The following is a 21,425-nucleotide window of genomic DNA, read 5'->3' on the forward strand; positions in this document are numbered from 1 at the left end:
CATTATACTCAGTCCAATATGCTCCTTCTCCCTTGAGGCATGGGCTAAAAAAATATTATCTCGCATCGAAGGAGATGGGGAATTTCAATAGATAGACCAATAAATAATTGATTGATGGATTAATGGACCAATGGATTGACATAGATAAATGTAGAAATATAAACCTTGTGCCTGCAATCTGCAATGTAACCCAAGAACCTTTACCTTCTGTTGACTTTAGCTTTTGCTTTTTATTGTGTCTTGCTATAGCTGCTATTTTGCAAACTGGTAGATCAAACCAAGTCATATTTGAAGAGGTAGGGAGGAAGTAAAGAGAAAGAGAAAAGAGACTGTTTGAAATTCCAAGTTAGGATAGAATGTGTATGTCCCATGCTAGCCCCCAGGAGCACCTTCATGTTATCATGGCCGCAGCTATCAGGCGTTGATCAGAGCCAGGCTCTGTGCCTAGCATTTCACACACATTTTTAAATTTGAATATCTGCAGACACCTATGCACAGATGGGGAACGAGGCCCAGAGAGAATTAAGTGAATAGCACAAGATGACAAGACAGGGCAGAGCTGGAGTCCAAGTTCACACCAGTGTGATGCTTGGCCAAGTCTAGAGTGTACCCATCCTCCCGCCAAGTGTGACTTACACAAGTTCAGCTAGACCAATTCACACAAGCAAGCACACAAAATAACCAGAGAGAGAACTGCTCTAATAGTGCAGGTGGCCCCCAGGGTGCGCCAAGGTGAGCAGGACGATGCCATCTGACAGTCACATATCTCTCGGAGTGTCATCTCCACTGCAAACCAAGAGTGACTCTAGACGCACCTTGTCGTCAATGTAAGCCAGTTCTGTCATCTGAGAAGTAGCTGTGGTCTGGCCAGTAATTGGAGAAAAATGACTGTTTTGACTCCAACAGTCTCCAACCAGGGCAGGTCCTTCTGAGGGATGCTCAAGGAAAATCCCACTGCACCTGATTCTTCTCCTAAGTGCTGACCTTATACCCTGATTCCTTAACAGTTATCCTTCCTGTGTCTGGACCAACAGAGCCTGGTAGATGGCAGGAGAGCCAGTTTCTGGCCCTTGCTATATCACTTACATGAAGGTGACTCTCCTTCCTTCTCAATCACATAAGGGGTTAGACTAAGCTGATCACTAAGGAGCCAGAGGGCACTGTAGACCTAGCATTTGGGTCTCAGAAGCCTTTGAGAACTGGGTTAAACTAAGCTGAGCTCTACAAGAGGACTGTTCAGACCCTCAGGAGATTCTGGGTCTCAATTGGTGACACCCACCAAGTCCCTTACTGCCTGGGAACTTTCTGTTCTTTAGTGGCTGAACTGGGCTTCTTACTGGGTCTGGGAGGAAATGAAAGGCTTGGAGGCCTGATGGTAGCTGGCTGGAGCTGGGACTTAGGGAAACAGAGACAGGCTCCAGGGCATCTCCCTCTGAATGGGCCCCCCTCCCCGTCCTGGCACCCTGCCGCTTGCTAATTCATTATCTTAATGACAGAGGGCCAAGGGAAAGAAAGAACCTTCCTAGCTAACTTGGGTCTGGGTTGTTGAATCCAGAAGTTTGTTAAAATTAAAAGGAAAAGGAAAAAAAGGGACCAGGGTGATGAAGAAGGTCTGGACTCCCCATGGCCTTTGCTACCTGGAGAAAGTTGAGGACCTCTTCCTCCAGCCTGGGGTTTTTTCTTCATTGTGTGAAACACCAAGCTGTGTTTTCTTTAAGCAAATTGACCCGTTTTATTCGAAAAAATAGGCCAATTGTTTGTGTGCCAGGCAACACACCCTTCATATTCTCCTGCAACTTAGCAAAGTTTCCTGCATACCAGCTTTTCACACCAGCTGCCCCAGCTGATGAAACATACAACTTAATCATCAGGGACCATGAATCAAGGTGATGACTGGAGGAGACACTCAAAGGTAACAATCTGTGTGTCATGGAGAACCTTGGCCCAATGAAACTCAGTGGGAAACAATGTCCTTGGAGCTGGCCCCAGCTAATGGTTAGATCTACACACACACACACACACACACACACACACACGCATGCACGCATGCACGCACGCACGTACGCACGTGCACGCAGGTGGAGTTTCACTTGTAAATACTGAAAAGATCTAGAAACAGAGAGTTCTAGATCTAACCATTCTAGAGCTGACACTGCACTTTGCAGTGCATGCTTGGGTTGGGGTTCACCCCTTGTTTCCCAGTGACAGACTCAAGGGTAAAGTGGTCCATTTGGGAGGTGACCCCAGGAAACCCCTGTAGGGGTTTGGGGAAGAAGATGGCAGGGAAAGCAATCGAAACAAGATATGTTAAAGAGTAATTGAGTCACATTCCCAGTGGGGGGAAGAGTAGAGCATGCCTTAGAAGGGTATCGTCTACCTTCTCTCATGCATGAAAGGGTCCCCCTGAGAATGGAGGCTACTCTACCTGACCCATTGGGCTGGGTATGCCACTACAGCACAAGGCAGCCCTCAAGCAGTCGCTGATGTAAGAAGCTGATGAGCTAGGAAAGGAAATGTCTTGGTGGGTCAGGGAGGGCCCCATCAGCTGCTGATACAGCTGGACTCCCCGATGCTTACAGCAGCACCTGGCATACAGCTGGTGCTCAGTGACAGAACTGCACAAATGAATGCATTTGTTCTACTGGCTTTATTTGAAAAAATATTTTTTCAAAGGAAGTTGCTTTCTTCAAAGGAAATCTTACAAAGTTTTGGATGTAAAAGAAAAATAAAGTGGAGTTGTTCAGTTTAAGGACCAAATCCCCTTGCCTTACACAAAACAAACCCCTTACACAAACCTGGGAACCCAGAATTTAACTCATGCACCTTGTTTCACAGACAGGACAATTGAGATTGTGTCTCTGGTGACACCTTGTAGTGTAGAAGCCAAGAGCAACCCAGGAAAGGTGATCAGTGGAGTGTCCACCAGCCCAAACATTGGCCAGTCTCAGCAGGAGTCTCCTCTGCTGAGGGCTGGGATGCTCCTTCCCCAAGACTGAGGGGAAGGAAGAAGCATTTGCTGCAAAGTCATGAGGCCTCGAGCAGCTCCGGGAATACAAACAATGAAGTCTGTGTCGTTCCCGTCCCTTTGCTCCAGAACCAGTTATTAGCAGCCAAGGGCGATGTCAGCACCTTCATTGTCACCATTGCTGAGTCCGCTTTCCATGGCTGCCAGAGGGCTGTCATCATGGACAGGCTGACTCTATGTGCTTGTGCTGAACGGGGTCCCCTCTCTCCTGGGAAGGCATGTCAAGCAAACACATCTTGAGCGTTGGCCAGGAGCAAAAATCCTGAAGAATTTAAAAGGTCAAGTTTGTGCTAGAAAGCCAAGTTTGAGGTCACTAAACTGAAATGAGCTCACAGTTTTGGACAGAGAGGAAGAGATAAGATGTGGAAGGAAAGATTTCAATGGTGACTTCTAAGAGCCTTTGGGTTTCCTGTGGCAGAGTTGGGATCCATGCACTGATGGCATCCATCCTTCTGAGACTAGGTCTCTTGCCACCAACGCTGAAGACTCCCAACTCAGTCACCTGCCCTCCTTCCTTCTGGACATCAATTTGAACACCATGTGGGCAGTCAAGGCCACCTACGATTTTCTAGATGCAAGAGGAAATCCCTTTTCCTTAGTCTCTTGGGAGGACCTGGGCCTTCCCTCTTCTGAGCACAAAGAGGAAAGAAATGATAGTATAATAAGGAGCAGTTTTGTGTGAAACTCAATGGAAATTAACTCTCCATCTCTGTCTATTCTCCAAAATGAAATTTTCAATGGATTGTTCCAACCAGTGCAACCTGCTTGAACTCTTCATTTCTACTCATGAAAATTTGAGGCTCAAGGAAGTGACTTGCCTTAAACCTCACCATGATTTAATGAGCCATCTGGAACTAAAGTGACAGTTTTGCCTGATTCCTAGTCTAGTGCCTCTCTGTCTATACTAAATCTACCTTTATTTTCCTTTGGCTCTGATTTTTCTTTTCTTGTTTTCTTTTGTTGTCCCTTTTTTAAATTTTTTAGAAATTTTATAGCTCTTTCCTGGCACATAAATTCTCCAATATTTGTTGAAGGGTTGTATGACTATATGAATGAATCTCCCTTCTGAGGGAAAGCATAGGACTTTTCTTCAAAGCCTGTTTTTTGACTTTCAGAAAGTTTCCAAATGGGATAAACATCATGTTGGACAGACTGCACTCCTGGCAGAAGGTGAGGTTGCCAGATGGAGGGGAGGGCAGTTCAGAGTTCAAAATAAGAAGTGATGAGCTAATGTGAAGGGACATATGCACGCCTGTGTTCATTGCAGCACCACTTACAGTAGACAAGTTATGGAAACAACCTAAGTGCCCAAGGACAGGGGAGTAGATTCAGAAGATGTGGTCACAATAGAATACTACTCAGCTATATAAGAGATGAAATCTTTCCATTTACAACAACATGGATAGAACTGGAGGGGATGATACTGAGCAAAACAAGTCAGAAGGAAGACAAATGCCATATGATTTCACTCACATGTGGAAATAGAGGAACAAAAAACAAAGGACCAGAAAACACTAAACAAAACAAATCGTAGAAATCTGACTGTAGATTTGAGACTACAGATGGGGAAGGTGGGAGGGAGGAGCACAGTGCGGGGGAGCACCCACTGTGGGGTCTGTGGGTGCCTTGGTGGTGGGTGTGATAACATTCATCCCCTAAGTCATGTACAGTGTTGTAAATCAATGTTACCTCTATTTAGGGGAAAAAAAGTGACGGGGAGCTAGTGGCACTTGGGAACAATTGAGAATACACAGCAGCCCCTCCTTGGAGGGTCCTTGTCTCCTCCCGTGGCCCAAGACAGAGAGAGGCTCATCAAGAGCCTGCCTAGTGGCAATGCTGAAATGATTTCCACATCTATACTTCTGTAATTCTATACACCACTTGACCTAAAATCTGGAGAGCTCTGCTTGCTGGTCAGGTCGACACCCTCAAATGACTAAGTCTGATAAGATGATTTGGAAAGAAGTTACTTAGCCCAAAATGGCCACAGTGATTTCCACCTAAGAGAGACAGAGATGGTGCTGATATCAGCTGGTCACCAGCAGCCTGAGTTTGCCTTTCTCTGGTTTACCCACTTATCATCAGCACTGGAGCATTGTGAAGCCAGCAGTAGGCTTTATCTTTGTTTATTTAAATTTTGCTGTTCACTGGTCATTCTTTTTTTTAAATATTTATTTATGCATACAAGGCCAGAGGTCTGCAGGGTGAGAGGATTCACCAGAGACAAAGTGGGGAACAGAACAGGCAGACTGACTGAAATAAACTACTGAGGGGAGCAGCGGACGAGACAGGAGAGGTCTGCTGTGCCATGTGGGTAGCTCCCTGGTCGGCCAGGGATTGAACTTGTGCTGTGGAGGCTACTGATAATTTCACAGTGCTGTGCATAACCCCTTGCGCCACCAGGGAGGCCCCTCTTTTTTTTTTTAATATAGTAGACTCACTGTAAACACAATCTTTATTTTCAGATAACAGACCCTAACAGTTAGGAAAAGAAAAATCAGTCAGTCTTTTAATGAGCATCCTGCCTATCACTTCTACAATTCCAGTCACTTCTGTGACTCCACCACCCAATACCTCCACCTCATCCTGGTGTTTCCTGTCCCTAGAACTACCTTTCTTGCGTACAATGGGCTGAGCCCTTTAGGTCACCTCATTTCATCATCACAGCATCCTCACAAGGTGGGGGTTGTTCCCTATCCTACAGATTGGAAACTGAGTCACAGAGAGGTTGAAAGCTACACAAGGATACACAGCTAATAAGTAACAGAAGTGGAATTCAAATCCAGTTTTCCTTAAACTCTTAAAAAAAAACCCTCTCATTTTAATACATTTACTATATGACAGATCCTGTGTTAAGTGTCGTATATAATTAGCTCAGCTCTTTGCAGCAAAATGATGAGTAGGTTTGATCTATTGTTGAGAAATCTAAGGCACAGGGGGCTTCAGTGACTTGTCTGGAATCACACAGCTGGTAACAAGCAGAACCAAAAGGCAAATTCAGGATTTCTGACTCCTGGTTCTGTTCTCTCAACCAGAAACCTACACCGTGCCCTCCTTTCCACTTGTGGAGACCAATTTCTATACATGTGGAGTCAGGCTCTGCACACTATGATGTCACTGTTTCTCTTACAAACGAGAGTAGCAGGTTTTCAGTCCTTGCCTTTAAAATTGGGTTGACAGCACCTAGTCCTACTCCCTTATGCCACCGTTGGCTCTGCCACATCCAGTGGCCCACCATGGATCACAGCCCATTCCCTAACCACCCATCTCCACCACCTTGTCCTCTGTCACTCCTGGACGCCTGATCTTGGTCTCCTCTTCTCTTTGCCATTTCACATCTGCCCCTCAAGCCTGGTACATCAAACAGCCCACTGATCCAGACCCTCAAACACACCCTATCCATGTGGCTTGGCCACTTCTCACCACCCTGGTGACCTCACCCCATCCAGCCTGCTAGCCTCCCAGTCTCGCTCAAGCCTCTGCCTCTCTTGCCATTGCCACCTTCCAAGAATAAGAAGTCAGCAACAGAAATTCCATCAGCTGGACTACCAAGTTCCTGTAGTTGAGAAATGATATTCCATGTTATCACCTCCCTTTAAATAAGGAAATGAGAGTTTCCTGGAAAACGTGCACAGGCTACCCCAAGATTGAATCAGGCCTACCACTCTGCTGGAGCTAATCTGCTGTGTGCCTCTGGGCAAATCTCTGCAACTCACTTTTCATTTACTTCTGTCTCTGTCAAATATCAGGTAGACATAGGTGGTGGCAGCCCCCTGCAAACACTGAAGCTCTGTTAGTCTGTGACTGAAGAAATGACAAGCTTGGTAGATTACTCCCATCGATGTTTTTGTCCAATCATTAACCAAACTACAAAGGCTGTTTCTGCAATCCAATTGCAAAGTTCACTTTCAGGGAGAAGGGGAGGATTCAGGGCAGTGGGATGTTCCCAGACATTGCTGGGGCCAAACACTGACTTGTTGATAGTGTGCCGGCAGCAGTGACAGGAAATCAAGGGAGCCTCGGAGATATGGGGTACATTTTGGAATGAAGGAGCACTTCTGGTGAGTAGGAAACTGTGATCTGACTGACATCAAGATGACATCTACTTGTTGAAAATGTTTGGTTTTTTTGTTAAGCTTGGCTCGATCGCTTGTTTTTCTCGGTGCCTTATATAATCTTGTGGGATGCGGCGTCTGAAAGTCATAAATCATTCATGGTGCTCTTGGGGGGAAATCATTTTCACAAAGCAGATGCAACTTAACATGAAATGAGAGATGTTTTTGCATGAAACCCAAAGAAAGACGTAACTCGCCTCGTGTCACCCACACCGATTGCTGAGTCTGCTCACTAAATCCGCATCACTATGTGGCCTGGTCATTTGTTCCAAGGCTTCTGTTGCCCTTCCTTCCACTGGAGACTGAGTTAAAGATATAGTTTGTCACACTGTCCTGAATTTTTCCAGAAGTCTTAGAAAAGATGCTATGGTCAAAGCATTTGCAGGGATGATGGAAGCTGGCAGATTTTATTTCCTGGTTGAAGAAACCAAGAAAGCCCCTTTTTCATCTAAAAATCCCTATTTCAATATGCCCATGACTGATGTCCATAATTCCTTGGTGGTTAAATTCCCTTGGCATAATATAAGTACTCATCCCAAACCCATATGAAAAAACACAAGCCACCTCCAACAGAGGTAACCCATGCAGTTAACTCTCAAACATTAGCACCTTAAATAATTTGGTTTATTGACATTTTTTCTAATATGGCAGCCAGTATAATGCTATCTGATAAACAAGCAAAGTATGGGGTGGGGAGATTGAACCTTTTTTATATTCATTAACTCATTTGAGTTTCACAGAAGTGGCAAGGACTGGTATGTGTCCATTCATTAATTCATTTCTACAACAAACTTATCTGATTGCCAAGAACAATGCTGGGAATTAAGACATAGATAAGTTAATGATCCCCCAACTCACAGGGCATGTGGAGACAGGCAAGTAAAAGTCATTGCAAAATGAGTTACAATTCCCAAAAGTTAAATGTTTTGCCCTAAGCCGAACAGCTGAAAAGTTCTGGGGTAGAAATTTCCTCCTAGATCCCCCACATCCAAGTTCAGAACACAGTCAAAGAAATCCTATAGTTTTTTGTAAATAGACAAGTTTTGATGAGAGAAAGTGAGGAAAAGAAGCTCCCAGATTGAGGTCCTGGCTTTTGGAGAAACCATCTAGTTTTACCACTTTCTAAGCCAGGGAGTATCAACAGAGCTGAGAAAGAATTCTCCACAGAACAAATGAGGGGAGCACTCCCCTAGGTCAAGGTCACAATTTCTCCCAATCAGTCCCAAGATGATGTCCAACCAAACACAGTGCCCAGCATTGGGTCAGTCCTGAGGAAATGTCTATTTACTCTCTGTTAGTTACATTCACATTAGTCACATGACCACTTGTAGCCTGTCACCCAATGACAAATGGTTGCCCTCCCCCACCCCATCCATACTCTTGAGATCTCACTGACGTTACCTTGAACCCATAGCGTGAGAAGGCCTTTCACCAAACTAGATCCTTGCTTTTTCCTGGTATTGAGAATCTGATTGTTTGGCTCCCTCTCCCCATCCCAGCCCACTGTCCAAAGGTATGGTCCTTTCCAAATTTTCCACCAAAAATCCACATGTGCTAAGCCTTCAGGAATTTGCTGAAGGTCTAGGGAGTAGTTATCTCATGGGCAGCCGGCACGCCGATCCACCACCTTGCTGGTTCCACACCTCCCCCACTCACCCATCCTGTCCCCATGTTTTCTTCTCCCTTTTCAGAGCAACAAATCTGTTCTTCCTCTTTGCTCAGTCCCAGTTCAGCTATATACCTGGGGTGGCAGCTTCCAGAGTAAGTGGACTTACCAAGAGATTTCCCTCCACTAATGTGGATCTCTCCCTAGAAATAAGTCTCAGACCAAATACAAAAACAAAAACAATAAAAATGTTCTGCCTCTTGCAGAATACCCAAGACTTTAGTCACCCAAGACTAAAACTAGACCAGACAAGCACCCATTGTTTTCAGTATTTCCTATGGCCACAGGATGTAAGGTGCAGAGGATTCCTATCCTAACAGAGCCCCTCAGGGTTCTTCTTGCTTTAAGGACTGTTTTCACTTCAGTCGGATGCCCAGCAACCCATGCAGCTTTGATTCTCTAGCACCATATGTTTTCCCTACCCTCAGTATGGTCTGATGTTTTTTGGGTCTGTAACAGTAAGCAATAGGACCAAAATAAATACTGTGTAGAAAACATGATGCAAGGCATGAAAAACAATAAAAAAAAATCATGGCTTCTGTCTTGCAGGAACTCATAAGCTAAGCTCTGACACAACCTTCCCATGCAATCTTAGAAAAATGCCAATTTCTAAACCTCAGTATTCTCATCTGTAAAATGGTGGTGTTATAAACACCTATCTCATCAGATCATTGCAAAGAATAAATAAAGCCCCCAAACAGGCAAAACATGTAAACTGCTTGGTTGGGCACATGGTTAACTATAACAATGAAAGGAATGCAAATAACTAGATCAGAGCTGATGGCTGAATAAAACAGGTTTTATAGGAGAGACACAACATGCACAGGACAGCACCCCTGCCCAAAATTCACTCCATTAGCAGTTGGCTTACACACCTCCAGTCATAGGAAGTTCATCGCCAATACAATTCTGACCACAATTAGCATATTGAAAAAACCAGAGGTGGGGAAATACACAAGGTTTATGGGAGATGGTGATAAGAAAGTTAAAGTTTCCAGAAAGTGTCAATTTTAAAAGAAAACTTGTTTTTAATACTAGCTTGACCTTAAGCAAGCCCACAATTTTCTAAGACCAGGGTACACTTCATACTACCTATAGTTCTGATATCTTCAAACCTTAAAGAGGTAACACAGCTCAAATGGCATGTTATACAGAAATCAAGCATGCATGAGTATTTTATAACTTCTCAACTACAAAATTAAAAGGGTTTTATTGCCTATCACTCAATTTCACTGGATATCAGTCCCTAGGATACAGAGATGAATAATCACACACTACCCACCCTGCATTAACCATGCCTGAAAAAGCCTTGTATCCAGACACAGAGATGAATAATCACATTCTACTCCACCCCACACTAACCCTGCCTGGAGAGTCTTGAGCTCAGATATGGACACTACCATTTCACAGAAATATCAATACACTTATGGTTTGGCCATAGCTAGGGATATTGCTAGAACAGAGGCTGTCACTGAATTGGAAACTCTTTTATCAGAGCTGTGTGAGAAGGACTCAACTTCTTTTAAACTATTGAGGGTAGAGCAAAGCATCCACAGGCTCAAGTACCAGGGAAGTGGATTTCAGTTTCATATAAGGAAGAGCGTCCCAATAGTTAGAGTTGTCCAATTGGAAAGGTCAGGAAATCCCACTGCCAGAAGTGTTTCAGAAGAATCTAGAGAATTAGGCTCAGAGGAGCTGCACTATGTGGACTTGGAGGGGGTCCCAGAAGACCTATAAGTGCCTTCTCAGTTCTGAGTCGCACAGTCCCATGGTGCACTGTAGTATTTATCATGAGTCATGCATCTATCCAACAGATGTTAGTGAGCACCCTCGACTTTGGGTCCAGCATTGCTGGTTTAAATCTCAATACTGCCACCTTTTATCTCTGAGGTTTTACACAAGTTAGCATCTCTATATCTCAGTTTCCTCATCTATAAAATGGGAATAATAATCATTGCTGCTCATAGCACTACTGTGAGGGTGAAAGGAGATTATTATGTAAAACACAGTGTCTGGCAAACAAACTCAGCCAATTAAGAGACATTGGTTAATAGGATGTGGCAGGTACAGAACTAGACCTTAGATCACCGACATTAAAAAAACAGAAATGAATCCTACCTTTCTTGAGTTTAAAGTCAATCAGGAGATGGGAAGGCTATAAAAGATATTAAACAGTCACAAAAATACAACCATAATTTCATAATCTGACAATTGCTATGCAGGGGGGAATGAGGATGCTAAGAGTCATTAGGGCAGAGGAGGTGGGGCTCATTTAGATTGTCAGATGCCAGGAAGAGTCCACTGAGGAAACTGAACTACAATCAGGTGCATCTCAGTGTTTTAAAGGGAGGCCCCAATGTATGGCCTTATTTTAAGTCAGGAGAGAAAGCAAGCTGTCTATCTGCAAGGGAATGGAGCAACCTGTCAATCTGAGTCCCAGTGTGTGCATCAAGCCTAACATTAGGCAGTGTGATATGGACAGCTTCCCTTTAACTGAGTTATTAGTTTCTATTTGATTTTTCTCTGACATCTATAAACTCATAAGTCTATGCATTTATCAGTCCATCCATCCATTCTTCTTTTTGCTCTCAATTTCAAGGAAGTCATCTAAGGGAGGCTGAAACATGCACAAGTTCCTAAAAGCAATGATACATCGGGGAGATGGAGGAAAATATTACTGAGGTTGAGGAAACTAGAACTTCAACACAAATGAGTAGGTGGAAAGAGTTTTTGGGGAAAGATGGCATATTGAAGCATGCCAGGGAATTCTAAGCAAAATGAATTCAAAGGAATTAAGTCTTTTACAGTGTTTGAGTTCTAAAATCAATGCACAAAGCCAAAAACAGTCATGACTAGATGATAATCAGAAGTATCCTTGAAAATATCTTCAGCAGGGACCAGATTGGCACATCAATATACTGAGACTACCTCTCAGGAAATCCAGCATAACCAGTGTTTCCTCTATTCCAGAAGTCAGTGACTGCTCTTCAGTTGAGTTCAGATGAATTTGCAAGCTTACATGGAGGTGCCATGTTGTGTGGAAAATATGAATTCTTAAATGCTGAGATCACACACTCTTGGAGCCCATGGGAGAGGAGAGAAGGGGCAGTTGTCATGTACCACCTGCATCCTCCTTGGCAGGAAAATCCCACTTACCAGTGAGCTTAACCACTGGCTCACTACTCCTGCTCTTTGTGGAACGGTCTATCCTGATATCAATCCATCTATCAATTAACCTGATTCCTTGCTATCAATCTATCAGTTAGTGTTGTCTCTTATTTTTTGACAATTAGTTAAACTTGCATGTGTTAAATAGAAACATGATGGTTGTCCATTGCAACACAATGAGGTCAGCAAAGAGCTGAGGTCAGCAAAGAGATGGGGTTTCAGGAACTAACAGTGCCACAATAGAGCTGAAAGTGGGAGTCTGTATTTATTTCTTAAAGCTGCCATAATAAATTCCACAAACTGAGTGCCTTGAAACAAAATGTATTCTCTCACAGTTCTGGAGTCCATAAGTTCAAAATCGAGGTGCCGGCAAGACCATACTCCCTCTGGAGGCTCTGCAGGAAGTTTATTCTTTGCCTCTTTCAGCTTCTTTTTTTTTTTTATACAAGCACTGCGTACAGTCAGAAGCACAGGAGGGTGAGGGAATTCACCAGAGCCAGAGCAGGGAACAGAACAGGCAAATGGACAAAATACACTGCTGAGGGGAGCAGCAGGCGTGGCAGGAGAGGTCTGCGCGCCATGTGGGACCCTCACCGGCGGCCGGGGATCGAACCAGCACTACAGAGGCTGTGGGCAGCTTCGCAGCCCAGCACTCAACCACTGCGCCACCAGGGAAGGCCCTCTTTTAGCTTCTTGTGGCTCCTGCGTTCCTTGGCTTGTGGCAGCGCATCCCCAATCTCTGTCTTCCCATGACCATCTTCCCTCTGTATCTGTGTCTCACTATCCCCTTCCTGGATTTAGGGCTCCTTCTAATCTACAATGATCTTGTCTTAGATTCTTAATTTAATTAACATATTATAGGCTTTCCCTTCCAAGTAAGATCACATTCATAGGCATCTGGACCTAGAACATGAACTTTATTTTTAGGGGTCACGATTTAACCCACTACAATATTCAAGAAAGAACTATGGAAGTGACCTGATACTCTCTTTGGCTAGGCTTGAAATACTACTTTCAAATGTCTTTGAGGGTCTGGCTCTCTGAGTCATGATGCTGGCCACCTTGGACTGTTTAATCGCCTTGTACTGTAGGGCCCTTTCCTCTGTCTCACTGACACTCTCTGACACCCTACAGCCTTCCTCCCCCTACTTTACTCTCCAGGGCCCATGAAGTGCAATATACCTGGACATATTTTAACATCTGCTTTTCCATGTCCTCATCAAAATCTCTCTAATGCCAAAGAATCTCTACATCTGCTTCTAGAGACCCCACCTTATAACCAGCTTTATTGTTACCATAGCTGTTATCATGGCCCAAACCCCTCAAGGCACACATCCTTGGGGATGAGGAGGTGTGGATGTGATAGTGATGGTGTCTCCTCCCTTCCTCTTAGTCTGCGGGCTGCTAATCCTGCCCTCCCTGGAGATTTTCTAGTTCATTTAGACCAACAGAGAAATGATCAGATGGTGGGGCATTTGGTCATTTTCTTGATAGCCATTGCTGGTCCCTTCAGAATGAAACACTAGGAAAGTATTTGATGGGAAGTTTTGCAGACACCACCATCAGCCTTTACCCTCACCTCCTCTTGTTATGCTGAGGGCAGGAAATGTCTTTTGAACCACTTGTGACATTGAGGGAGTCTCCCCATAGGACTGTAACCCATCCTGATATCCGTCGGCACTCCTCGGAGGGTGGGCCTACCCTGAGTAGCCAAGGTTGTGCCCTGCTGTTCTGTAGAATGGCCCTTCTGAAGAGCCCTGAGTACTTGGAGAAGTTATCAAGGTCACTGGTGTCTGACCACCAGGCCCTGTACTGAGATAAAGGCCTGGAGCTTGAAAGGGCTTCCAGAAATCATTCAGTCCACCTCTCTGCCCCTAAAGAAGGACCCCACCTTCCAACACTTCATTATTTTCCCCTTAAAAATGAAAGAAATCCAACCAATGGAAAAATTAAAAAAAAAAAACTTATTAATAAAGAATTAATTTCAAACTTTTTTTAAGAAAAATGAATAAAAGTTCTATTTCCTTGGCTTTCCACCCAGATGCCAATGAGCTGCAGAAGCTCTGCAGAACAGCAGTGAGCCACCCCCGGATTCTGTTTTCTCCCCTGCCAACTAATTCCTGTCCCTAACCTTCTTAGGTGTCATTATAGCACCTATTATTTATGGCTTCATTGACATTTCTTCTCAATCCCTGGAGCTGGAGGTGACTCATTCTCCTGTCACCGAGGCACATGGCTGGGATATACACGCGGTTCTACACCAAGTTCATGTTAACTCTTCTCTGACACCTTTCAACAATTCGATGTCACAGAGGCGAACATGAAGATTTCCAATTTTATAGCTTGCGGATTTAAATTAAGCAAAGTGCCTGAGTCATGTAGGGCCCCAGACCCTGGAATTGCCCTTGGGGACCAGTGTCCCCAGGTCTGCAGAAGCTAGGTGAGCCAAGGTCTAAAATGTCCACGGCCACCTGCCTTCCCTCAAGGACCCTGTTTAGACTTACCCACCTTCTGCAATGCCCTTAGCATAGAGGGGAAGAGGAGTAGTCCCACCTCTTTCCACAGACAGTGTCCTTGCAATTCACAAGGGATGTTTTCACTTTGTTTGGAAGAACTGAGCACTTACTGGGCTAATTGGGGCTGAGGAGGCTGGTTCCTCAACCACACTTGTGTCTCCATAGCACTACTGAAGTCACATAGGATGGTAGGTTTCAACCAATTTCTAGGCTTATGGATGTTGGGTGGGTCACCCCCATTCTTGGAGTCTGAACCACAGTGATACTTGGATAAGAGAAGGTGGGGGAGGGGCTCTGACAATGTGGTTCTCAGTGGAGAAAGCAACAGGGACCCTTTCAGTAAAATCATACATAAGAAGAAAAGGTTTATCCCACAAGATAAAGGTTCCTTGTCTTTTAGTATCCCCCTTACTCGCCTATCCACCCTCCCCTGCCCTCTGTCTCTCACCTCTTTATCACCCAAGCCCACAACCATAGTCTCATTCAACAGCAAAATCTGAAAGCAGTCACTGATATCCCCAACTTAATCAAACACAGAAGAGGTAGAGCTAAGGTCTCAAAGCCAGCTCACAAACATGTGCCCTCCAGACTATATGCAGTGATGAGGATGGGTTGGCTTGGTCCATATAGGGCTTTCTTTAAATTTTAATGTGGCATCTCCAAGTTGAGAAATGCCACATTAAAATCCAGTTTACCTTTTTCTCTTGAAAGATACAAACATCTGGCCACACCATGCTAGCACTCCTACTTTGCCATCACCAGGAGCCAAGTAGCCAGCACCCTCCCCATGACAAGGAGTACCCACTCTCCCCTCACTTCTCTGACACCAGGCCAGTCCACCAATTCTGTATTTCTGGCCTGTGCACTGCAGGTCTCCAAGTTTGAGTCCCCTAGATTAAGGCAGGGAAGAGAGACTATCACATGAAGAGAAGCTTTCCCTATGTATTAGTTCAAGAGCTTTTGGATGCATTTAATAGGATATCTGACTAAAAGATTCTTAAACAATAAGGATTTTGGTACTTAATTTAACAGAAAGTCTAAAAGTTGGCAGTTAGATACAGGGTTAAATCAGTGGCTCAATGATTTCAAGGTTCCGGGCTAGCTTCTCTTTTGGTGTTCTTGGTTTTCTCCTCATGGTGACAAGAGGGCTGCCAAGCACCACATACTCACCCAATGACTTACAAAGAGGCCAGAGTTTCTCCTCCCATTTCTCTCTCTTATCATAGACCAAAATCTTCCCAGAAGATTCCAGAAGACTTTGCCTTGGGCCTCATTGTCCACAGGGACCACCCCTAATCCAGTCACTGGCAAATGGGAATGGAATGGGCATGTTTAAGTGAGATAAAACATGGCTCAACCCTGGATCCAGAGGAGGGGTCCACCTTGGCCATTACTGCCCATACAGGCCTGCTAAAAAGAAAGATGAAGAGTGTGTGTAGGAGGTGTAAGATAAGGGTGGGACAAAAGTGAAGGACTATTTGTTATTTGTCCCTTTCCCTGGACTATGTGTGCCCAGCTGACAGATCATTTGTTATGAGTGCCACTGTCCCTCCCTTTCACCATTAGGGGCTGGTGCCTGTGATTCAGTTATTCACCTGACTTGTAGGAGGGCAGTTCCCATCTTTGTCATAGTCCTGGAATTTTCTCTATGTGTTTTCTTCCCCTAGGGATGTAGAAAAAGAGGTTGTCTTTGAGACCAGACTTGGGATTCAGTCCCGCAATTGGAAGGGCCCCTCATCTGGTTAAAACTCTTGCCGAGACGGATGGATAATGTGGCTTCTGGAATAGGAGCCTCAGGTCATAAATCAGGTCTTGTTGTCTGGTCCCTTTGTCATCATCTCCTCTGCCTCCTTCTCAGCTCACTCAGTCCCAGGTAGACTTGGAGCCACAGGTTCAGGGAAGGAGCAAATAAAGCTTCAGTTCCTGGATCCTAGGCGTACTCCCCACTTATGACCTATTCTGCCAGGCTGGGGGGACTGAATGAACAAAGGTGATGTTTGTTCATTCAGGGTCTTCCAGAAGACCCTGGACACTAGGAGGACCTTGTTAAAGTCCCTTCCTCCTCCATCCCCTTCTTACTGAAGTGTCCATCAAGAGCCCAATCTGTAGAAGTCCTTTACACACCTCCTGGCTGCCACATGCCAAATCCATATCCAACAGCACATCACTTGACAAATTCAAAAACTGAAAAATAAAATAATTTGACATCATGCTGTCCAGCCCTGTTCAAATCTCTTATTTCATCAGATCCTCCTAACCAGCTGAGCAGCCACCTGGGCAGGGGTCAAAGGAACAAATCTCAGTCATCGTATCCACCATTTTACTGACATCCCACGGCAAACCAGGTGCTGTGCTAAGTGTTCAATATCCACAGTCAAATTGAATACTCCCAGCAACTCTGTGGGTAGGTACTGTTACTGACCCCACTTTACAAGTGAAGAACCCAAATGCAGAAAGATGGCATACCTCACCCAAGCTAGCCAGTGACAAGGCCAAAATTCACACTCAGGTCTGTCTGGTTCAGAAGCCTGGGCTAAAGGACTCCTGCTTTCTCTTCCAGTCTAGGCAGTGGTATTTGAGTGGTGGCCAGAGGACTATTACTCTTTTTCTTTTTTCAGACCTCAAGAGTGATGAGGAAATGTTGTCTTTTGTCCAGGCATCCACAGACTCCACTAAACCTAGAGGGTTCCATAGTTACAGATAAAGTAGATACAATTGGGAACAATTCTGCCATAATACCCAGTACCTCCTTTGCCCCTCCAGAGGGTGACCCTCATTCTTTCATCAAAATCACCATCCTTGAGGTCCCCCACTGGTGGCGCAGGCAGTTGAGAGCAGTGCTGCAGCACTGGTTCAATCCCGGCTGGCCGGCGAGGGTCCCACATGGCATGGCAGACCTCTCCTGTCTCACCCACTGCTCCCCTCAGCAGTGTATTTCGTCAGTTTGCCTGTTCTGTTCCCTGCTCTGTCTCTGGTGAATCCTCTCACCCTCCTGCGAATCTGGCCTGAACCCCTGTTCTTGTGTAAATAAATAAATAAAAATCTTTAAAAAAAAAATCACCATCCTTGAGTACAGACAACTTTCTCTTCAATGTTTTTTTTTCCTTATATGATAGCTAGCTTTCAGTTTTGTTTTGTTTTTCCCCAGCACCAGCTCTTATACCCCCTTGACCCTTTCACTCACCCCTCTCTCTCTTAACCTCAGAAGCCTCAGTTGGATTAAATTAATATCCAAGAGTTTGTAATTATTTTTGCTTCATCAGTTTATCTGTTTCCTTATATTATTCATATATGCAAATTTGTTCAGTATTTATTGCTCTGACATTCTTCACTATGCATAATCCACCTCATGTCACCTCCATTTTACTGTAAATGACAAAATTTCATCTTTCTTTATGGTTGAATAGTATTGTACTGTGTTTGCATACAATACCTTCCTTATCCAGTCCTCTATTAGTGGGCATTTAGGTTGTTTCCATGTCCTAGCTATTATAAATAATGCTGCAATAAAAACTGTGGAATATATAATTTTTAATTGATGACTTAGTGTTCTTCAGATAAATTTCAAAAAATGGGATTATTGTATCATATGATTTTTTCTGTCTTTTAAGATAAGTCCAGATCTCTTTCCAAAATCACCACACTAATTTATATTTCCACCAACAAAGTGTTAAGGGTTCCTTTTTCCCTTTCATTCTGTTCTTCCTCTCCAACACTTGCTGTTGCGACTCTTTTTGATGTATGTCAGTCTCATTGGTGTGAGATGATATCTCATTGTGGTTTTGATTTGCATTTCCCTTATTAAAAGTGATGATGAACATTTTTTCATGACTCTGTTGGCCTTCTGAATATCCATTCTTTGGAAAATTGTGTATTCAGATCTGCTATCCACTGTTTAATTGGCTTGTTTGATTTTTCTGTTGTTATGTTGGATGAGTTCTTTTTGTACACTGGATATTAATTAACCTCTTATCAGTTGTGTGATGTGTGAATGTCTTCTTCCATTCAGTAGAATGTCTTTTTAATCTGATATTTTCTTTTGCTATGTAAAACCTTTTAACATGAGGTAAAATCAAATGTTTATTTTTGTTTTTATTTCCCTAAACATCGTCCTTGAGTGTCCAAAGATATTTCTATCACTGATGTCATGAAATAGATCACCTATGCCTTTTTCCATGTATTTTGTAGTTTTGGGTCTTATATCTAAGTCTTTAATCCATTTTGAATTTATTTTTGTGCATGGAGTTAGAGGGTGATCCAACTTAATCCTTTTACACATGGCCATCCAGTTTTCCCAGCACTGTTTGTTTAAGAGACACTCCTTTCTCCATTGTATGGTTGTGGTTCCTTTATCATAAATTAAGTATTGATATATGTGTGGGTTTATTTCTGAGCTTTCAATTCTATTCCATTTATGCTTGTGTCTTTTTATCCCACTACCATATTGTTTTAGTTACTGTTGCTCTATAATACAGTTTAAGGTCAGGTAACATGATGCCTTTCGCTATTTGGAGTCTTACTGTTCCAGATAAATTTTAGCATTTTTTTTCTATTCCCCTGAAAATATCATTAGAATTTTAACAGGGATTACATTAAATCTATATATGGAGGGACTAATCTTTATCTGAAGGATAAGGATGGATGTCATCTTGTTAAGTGGTAGTCTTCACATCTGCTCTTTCTTACCCACTGACCTCCCCTGGCAATAACTTCAAGGCCCAAGTGCTAGCTCTGTTTTCTAGAAAAACAGATTCAGGTATTTTCAACTTAGTCCCATTAGAACTCCAGGCCTAAATGAGTTCAAAAAATCAAAGGTACAAATCCACAAGTAGGACCAAGGGCCAGACCAATCTCAGACAACCCTGACAAGCCAGAGGAATCAAGCTCAGCACCTAGAGTGACCCACCTGAATCAATAGGGTTCAAAGATGAGCAGCAGCTGTTACCTAAGCCATGTTGGCCAAAGACAGGTCAAGGGCCAAGAGGAAAAGCATGTGAGGGCAGAGCACAAGTTCTGCTCTGGACAGCTGGTGTCCAATCCAAGGCATCACCCACCTCAGCTAGGAGCAAAAGTCCAGGTACACACAGGAACTGTCTGAGAGACAGGGGATCTAGAGGGGAGCCCTCTCAGAACTGGACCGCGGGCCATATAGGAAGGGTCAGAAATAAAAGACTAATAGGACAAACAGACCCAGACAGTCTTGAGGACCCTGTTTTCCTGCTGGGTGCAATCTAAATTCATCTAATACATTATCAGTTGATAATCATTTCAAATCCCATTCTCCCCAGGTAGTGCATAGTATAGTAAAAGAACATGACTGCACCACCTCTAAACCTTACAACCACTCCCAAAACATAGTAGGCATCAATGAGTCCCCATTTTATAGATGAGCAAACTGAGGCTTAAGAAGATGAGGGGGCCTGCCAAAAGTCTTCTAGAGGAAGAGGTAGAATTAAAACCCTGGTCCTCCTGATGCCCTAAAAAATGTTCTTTCTTCTGCAGCATGAACTATATGAACTATAGAGCTATCTATCACCAGGATCCTCACACTGGGAGAGTGATGAGATCAGGTCCCCATCCAGTTGTTATCTAACATCTGGGCACAGCCTCTGTGTCAGGCTCTGTGCTGGGAACTAGTTACAGGACAGTAGATCAGACATAGAGTCTGCACTCCAAGAACTCACTACCCATCCCCACTAGACTTCCCGACAAGACCCAGCTCTCCTCCCACCCTGCCCCAGCCCTCTCAAGAAGGCAGGCCTAGTCCAGGGCTGCCCTGTCCCCATGCCAGTCATTCTGCCCATTTCAGAAACCACACTGTTGACAGGCAGGTCCAGAGGATTAGAATGTATTGTTTTGAATCTAAGCTGCATCCTCCTTGATCAGTGGCCTTTGGGGGGGGGGGGGGAGGTTTCTGTTTGTTTGGAGCTGAGAGTATTTACTCAAATTAGCATAGAAAATGTCTATGCATGAGGAAAGGGGCGGGCTGGAATGCAGCAGAGGGCCTCCTCCCATGGCCAGCAGCCCCGGAGGGAGTGACACAGCGCTTCTCTGGGCTCCAGCAGCAACAGGCGCCTGCCTCGAACAGAACAGAGGGAGCAGAGCCGGTGGTGGGAATGACATCTTTTGGTTATCTTATCACTCTCCATCACTGAGGCTCCTTAGGAATGATTTCAGTCCCCTCTTCAGCAGCCGGGGCTATAAATAAAGATTCCCCAGGGATGCTGAATGCTGCCCTTCATCCCGCTGCCTCTGTGACTCATCCCACACTAGGATTCTTCCATCTTCTTAATGATGGGGAGAGGGAAGTGGCTGTCTGTGTGCTTGTCTGCCTGCCGTGTGCTTTTCCTTGGGTGCCGTCTGCCTCATGTATGTCCGTGCCTGCAATTCTGTGTGCACGTGTCTATATATGACTCTGTTTCAGGTTGAAGGGCAGAGAAAAGATGCAGTCTTGTATCAGATTTGGTGTAGAGACTGTTAGCTACGACCCCATATTAAATCACATCCACGAGTGTTTTTTTAAGACCCTTTGTCATGCTCATCTCTATGCTAAGCAAGGAGGATAAGACACAAGCTACATCATCTTCGTGAACTACAGCTGCTAAAAGCAAATAAAATCCCCAAAGTGGCAGTAGCCTCTGAGAAGCCGCATTTCATGAAAAGAAAAGCCTCACCTGTAACAAAGAAAAAACAAGAAGACACTCATTTCCGGAGTTCCTTCACTGTACTGGGCTTACTAAGTGCCACATAATTTATTCCTCACAATAACAAAGTCAAAGAGTTTCTTATCCTACTTTTCACAGATGAGAAAACAGCCAAGAAGTTAAATAACTTGCCCCAAATCACACAGAGCGTGAAGGTCCAAGGTAAAATTAGAAGCCAGAGCCTTGGGACATCTCATCGAGAGGTCATCTCCTCAAAATCTTCATCTAATG

At 44.2% G+C, this 21,425-nt stretch overlaps 1 protein-coding gene across 3 annotated transcripts in view; it reads left to right on the forward strand.

The window, feature by feature from the left end:
- The window catches only part of ADRA1B (adrenoceptor alpha 1B), a 514,351-nt gene that overhangs the window by 405,632 nt on the left and 87,294 nt on the right, over positions 1-21,425 (forward strand). Inside the window, exon 1 of one of the 3 annotated variants that reach the window (XM_037499990.2) lies at positions 7,035-7,086. The exons of the other annotated variants lie outside the window; for them this stretch is intronic. The gene's annotated coding sequence lies outside the window, so the exon portion shown is untranslated. Of the gene's footprint in view, positions 1-7,034; positions 7,087-21,425 lie in introns of those variants that run through there. 3 annotated transcript variants of the gene reach the window in all.

This window comes from Talpa occidentalis, unplaced genomic scaffold, assembly GCF_014898055.3.
Source record: "Talpa occidentalis isolate TD23 unplaced genomic scaffold, MPIMG_talOcc4v2.1 talOcc4.9, whole genome shotgun sequence".
Taxonomy (NCBI): domain Eukaryota; kingdom Metazoa; phylum Chordata; class Mammalia; order Eulipotyphla; family Talpidae; genus Talpa; species Talpa occidentalis.